Consider the following 6,000-nt stretch of genomic DNA (forward strand, 5'->3'; position numbering starts at 1 on the left):
AATGAGGCCTAAAAATAATCTTTAACTTTCTGCAAAGTTGGCCATATTCCTCCAGCCAAGCAAATACCTGTAAACAACCATGGAAAGCTAAACAATTCAGAGAAAGAAGGTCATACACAGATGTGAACAGTACAATCACGTGTCACATCAGAAAAAGATAAGAAAACGTGCTGTATCTTTCTGCACTTCCTCTCACATTTGCCAATCACCTGATTAGGCTGCAAAATGAAGGAAAAGAGAAAGACTATCCATCATCTCCATATTGCAAACAGCCAGCTTTGGTTCTCCACAAGCTATTATCTATGGACAGTAATTCTAACAAGCTACCTACTATTTCCATATGTGGACAGAAAAAACACTGGTGTCTGAGCTTCATTTTTTTCCCCCTCCTTCTTTCCCATTCATTTAACTTTGTCATGTCTTTTAGATAAGCATTAAAGGAGTGGCAGTCATGTTGCACAGTTAGCCATAACCACTAATTTAAAGGAAAAGTCTTTAAATTAATAAATGTGCAAGCAGATTTATTGTGCAAGTAGAAGATAATACATATTTAAAATAAAATGGATATGTCCCCAAAAAGAGATAACATGTGCTCAGGTAAGTGCACATGTAACTTAAACAATCACAGTTTCAATATTTTAATTTCTTTTCAGAAGTGTTTTGTATTGTAGTTCTTGATAATGTAGTTTCAAAGACAAAGCACAGAAACATCCACCTTAAGAATTTCTTGCTTACATTTCCTTCCAGGCTATGTACGGAATTCTGACCACAATGACTTAGGTACAAATCCCAAGTATTTAAGGCAGTGTTTCTCCACCTTTTATTTCTTAAATCTCACTATCAATATCACTGTCATAAGAACAAAAAGCCAATTTCCCAAGAATGTTAACATTTTGTTCTTATAAGTTTCAAGGGTATTTGTGTCAACAACGTATCCCCTCTTTTACATAGTTTTTAAAAAATCCATCTAACTATGCATGCCACTAATAACACAGATTCTGAGATGTAGAATTGATACTATGAATATGCTAAATCTGATTTAATTACTGTATTGTCATATTAGGACAAGTGTAAATAACTAGTTTGTAGTTTGAGACAGAAATTATGCATGATAGAATGTTTACTCCTGGGTATTCTTAAACTATATAAGCATATGAATTCTACAGGGAACTGGAATAAAGAAATGAGGTGCACTTGGCTTCAGTTCTAGTATAGCAATCTTGCAACAATCATTATTGCAAGATTGTCTCCAAACCAACCACAAGTTTCCCAATCAACTATTCATATTAGTAAATCGGTTTGAGCCAGGCTTTCTATTTCTTTTTTTCAACAATGCTTTATGTCAGTTTTAAAAAGAACGACAGAAACAAAACTATTTAAGATTAACCATCACTCCTATGCTGCTAGTCCTGAACAACCACCTTTGACTTTTTTACTCACTTTTTTACTGTCTTCTCAGTGACTATCAGCATGACCTGGGTTGAGGAATTGACGTAATAGACCAAAACTTACATTTTAAGGTGGTAATGCTGATCTGCCAACAATAGGTTATTATACTATACAATACTATTATGTGGATATTCTCACTTACTCTTGCTTCTACAGCAGCAGTATTCTAACTAGATCATTGAAGGTACTTCCTTAAACTTAGGTTTCTAACACAGAAGCTACCACTAATTCCATTAAGAACAGTCAACAGCTGTTGACTAATGAAAAGGAAAGGGAAATTCCACCTTATTTTATGCTGACATCCTGTGTACTTCAGAAATAGCTTTTTTTATTTGACCTAAGCTTTAAAAAAGCATTTACATTAGGTGTAAATAGTAGCATTAAAATTCCCACATTGCTTCCACTTATATCTCTCTTTTGCCTTTTCAACTTATGCTAGACTGCTAGCCTGTCTCTTGTAAGGCAATTTGAAACCACTGTTACCACCCAAACCTCTTAAAAAATATTCAAATAGCATGGTAAAATGTCAACTATTTCAAGAGTTGGTCTAATCTGTCTTTTGAATACCAAATATTTCCAATTAAATATTTGGTATTCCTTTACTATCAATTAGAGCGTGACTGTACAATTCCAGGAAAATATTGTTACTTAAGCATGACCCTGACAGGTTAGTTTTCCAAAGGAACTACAACGACGGTTATACATCGGTTGTTTTTTTTTTCCCCAATTCTGAATTCCTTTCAAGTAATTGTATATTTTTAGGGGAAGGAAGAGAAGCGGCCTTTCTAAACATAAATGATCATTGTATCTCGCCGCTCCCCCCAATTAACAATTGAGGCTGAATGTGGAAAACATTCCCCCTGTCACTTGGGAATGGACTTCCTTCTTTGGCCTGGGTTACCTTTCTGTTTTGTAGGAAGCGCGGCTTTCTTTCCCAGTTATTCAGAGGCTTCGGTTTAAGGTGGCGCTGCTTTACGCCGCCCTCCTCCTCCTCCTCCTCCTCCTGCAAGCGAGAGGTGCCTCAGAGACTCGGCCGGGAAAGAGGGCGTCGATTGCTGAGAAGTTCTTTTCCCGGAAAACTTATCGGGGTGCTCCTGCGATACGCGGGGACTACTGGCTTTCCCCGAAGAGACCCCTCGCATGCTCTGGGGGGAGGGTCGGGGCACAGCCTGAGGAACCAACCACGTCGGGACGGTCGGGCGGGGGGCGGAATCTGCCCGGCGAACAAGGCGGGCCCCACGGTTCGCGGCTGGTCCCCCCTCTGGCCGCCCAGCGGGCAGCTCAGGGGAGACAATGGCCACGATGACTTCACTCCCCAGCAATGTGAGGAGCCGCCGCCGCCACCACCACCGCCTATGCCCTCTCCGCGCCCGGGAGCCGAGCCGAGCGGGAGTCCCGAAAGCGAAACGTCCCTTCTTTCCAGCCGCCGCCGCCCGTTGGCTCGAGCAAGCCTCCCGCCTTCGCTGCCTGCCAGGCGGCTTCCGCGGGACTCCTCGCCCTCCCCTCCCTTCACCGCCAGCCCCGGACACGGGCGGCTGGAGTCCCCCCCCTTTCCCTTCCCCCCCCCAAGCCGTCGCCACAGTCCCTCCCGCCGCCCTTCCCGGTACCTTGAACTCCGGCGGAGGCAAACCCCAAAGCGGCTGGGCCCTCCTCGGCCGACCCGCGCCGCGCAGGAAGCGCCTCTGAGGGGGAGAAGAAAGCGAGCCACTAGAGCGGCGGGGAAGGGGGAGGAAGAGGAGGGGAAAGGAGAGGCTGCCAGGCCCCAGGCAAGGAAGGGCTGGGCTTGGCCCGCAGAGAGGGAGATTTCCGCCTCGCTCCCCCGCTGAGCTCACAGACGAGGCGGGGCCGCCTGGGGGTTGAACCCGGTGTCTGTCCGGCGGCGAGGAGGAAAGAGGAGGAGGAGGCCTGGTGCGCAGGGGAGGCAGCGCGGGCGGCATTTTCTCTTAAAGTTTGGCTTCTCGGGAGGACTTCGGGATCCAGGCAGCCCGCTTTGCTCCCCCGGAGGAAGGGGACTCGGGGAGAGAGACTCCCTCGCAGAAGACGGCCGGGTTGCATTTGCCTTCTGGCTGCCCGATCGGCTGAGGGTCCCGCTGGACAAGAGCAAAGCCGCCCTTGCGAAGACCAGGGAAGAAAATGCCTTCCAGTGGCCGAGGCTGGTCTTGTCTCCGCTCCCATAAATACGCCTAAAGAGGTTTTGTGCGTTTAATCTTTGGCCCAGGAAAGGAAGAGGGGCCGCAAAGGAACAGGTGGCCCTGAAGCGGAGGCCTTGGGATCGTTTCCCTCTAGTAAGTTGTGGTAACATTTGCTCCAGGGTGGAAGAACCGCCTGGCAGCGTGAAATTTGCTGGGCCCTTTGCGCTTCCTTTTTGATTTCCTTGGATCCCAGGAAGGGCTGGTAGTAGCCTGATGCTCTTCCAAGGAATGACAAAACCTAAAAGATGTTAGGCAGCATAGGGCAGCCCTTATAGATGGCATCTGTGGGAAATATTACTTTTAATCCAGGGTTTCTCAACCCTAGCAACTTTAAGATAGACGGACTTCAAGTCCCAGAATTCAACTGATACTGCTTTAATTCATGGGTTGGGACCAGAGGAAGGCAAGATGATGGGGAAATGACAGAAAAATAGTTTGACAGGCCAGTTTCTGGTGAAATGCAAGTAGAGATGAAGTCTAATATATCTGTCTGCTTATCCTACATTGGAATTTGTTCATCTTTTTAATTTACACACACACACACACACACACACACTTTATACCCTCACAACTTTGGCCTTGATCTGTATTACGTTAATATATTTATAGTATGATCCTGTATAATTGTATTCACAAATAAACAAATCCTGCAGTGTCTTTACAATTGCAAGTTAACATAGTGATTGGATATCCTGAATACCAAGGACTATCTTGCCTCTTAGTAAAAACTTAAAAGTTGAAATAATTATCTTTTCTTTCTTATCTTTCAAGTCAGCTTGAATGGATTATTTTATTCATCACTTGTTAACACTTGTAGCTTGAATGATTTTATTTATCATTGTTCTCGCCCAAGAACAAGAAAAAAATGATCTACTTATAATCCATAAACCACCTCTTCAACACTTGAAATAGCTGTATTTTATTTAATTATCAGCTATACTGTTACACTAGTAATTCATCCATTTTGGGACATGTTATAGAAATTTTCAAAACAAAAGTATGAATACTATTCAAGTCTAAATTCCCAATACTGGGAACTGAAGATTTGAAAACACATTTGGATCCTCTGATTTATGAATAATCAACTATACAAAGGACCTTATAGGGTGAACATCTGATTCTTTATCTGGAAATAAAGTCTCAGTAGGATTTGTGCTGACTTTGTAGACCAATTTGTAAACCAACCTATCAAATTCTGTATTGGGAGGGTAGCATCAAATTTCTTCATATAAATTAATTAAAATAACATAAGTAGCACATCAGCAGTTTCTTATCTGATATCCAGCAACTCTAATATTGCCTCAACTATCTGTTGCATAACAAATAGGATTTGCAGAATTATCTGCCAAATTTTCTGTTTTTATTCCTACTGAAAAGGATGGAGTTACAAGATTCCTTTGTTCATTTTTCATTGCCTTGGCCCTTCAACCATTCCAGAGGCAGCCATATGTTCTACTTTCCTAAAGGCACACCTCTGCTTGAGAGGAGTCTTTAGAGAACTGTTCTTTATTTGACAGCATTTTCTATTTTGAGGCCTGTCTGAAGTCTATTTAAAAGCATAGGCAGAAGACTAAGGAAGCACCAAGATCATCCAGTCACTGTCTCCCTCCACAACGGTGAGATGTATTAAATGTAAGTTATATTTATTTCTCAGTTTGCATCTATACACAATAAACATTTGCAAACTATGTGGACATATGTGTCTTTTTTTGGTAACCAATTTCCTCTTCTTTGGCAAAGCAATTTCTATTTTGGCTCTAGTTCAATTAAAATGGTGATTAAGCTCAAAGTTACGGTAATTGTGAATGAGTCATCTGGATAATCCCCCAAAATTTAGTTGTCGGTGCTGTTTTTATGGAATAAAATGATATAGGTAATTAGATATTTCTTTCACTAGAACAGCAAAGGCAGTTTAGGAGATTCTAAAGATGGCTAACTATCTTGTGTAGCCAGCTTAGAATTAATATATAAAACTCAAAGGCTGTATTTTCGTTCTTACTATACTAGCTTGTTTCAAACTATTTAAAAATAAAGGGAACTTTTCCTCCATTGTGCCTTACCCCTCCTTCTGCTGTTTTGGTAGATTTTGAGAAATGTTGCATATGTAGCTTCTTTGTAAAACACAACATTACCAGAGACTATGGGCTCTGTGTGTCCTCTGAAATGTAGGCTTGATTATTGATGCACTTCAGTGAGGCAATACATTTCTTACTCAGGGCACCTCCATCTGATTGCATTAATCCAGACAACCATCAGAGGGCAGAAACAAATATAGAAAAGTTAGTTGAATTACTTGCAACACTATCCAACCCTATTTTTAAATTTTTGATTGCATGTCATAAGTCACTTTTTATTCTTC

The 6,000-nt window shown here is 42.2% G+C and overlaps 1 protein-coding gene across 3 annotated transcripts in view; it reads right to left on the reverse strand.

Annotated features, from left to right (window-relative positions):
• Positions 1-5,313, reverse strand: part of RNF19A (ring finger protein 19A, RBR E3 ubiquitin protein ligase) — a 40,918-nt gene extending 35,605 nt beyond the window's left edge. For 2 of the 3 annotated variants that reach the window (XM_081949852.1, XM_081949850.1), the window contains exon 1: positions 3,057-5,313. The gene's annotated coding sequence lies outside the window, so the exon portion shown is untranslated. Of the gene's footprint in view, positions 1-2,350; positions 2,450-3,056 lie in introns of all 3 variants that reach the window. The other variant, XM_081949851.1, reaches the window with a different exon arrangement.
• Positions 5,314-6,000: the final 687 nt, after the last annotated feature.

Source organism: Natrix helvetica (assembly GCF_964273705.1).
Source record: "Natrix helvetica genome assembly, chromosome: 4".
Taxonomy (NCBI): Eukaryota; Metazoa; Chordata; class Lepidosauria; order Squamata; family Natricidae; genus Natrix; species Natrix helvetica.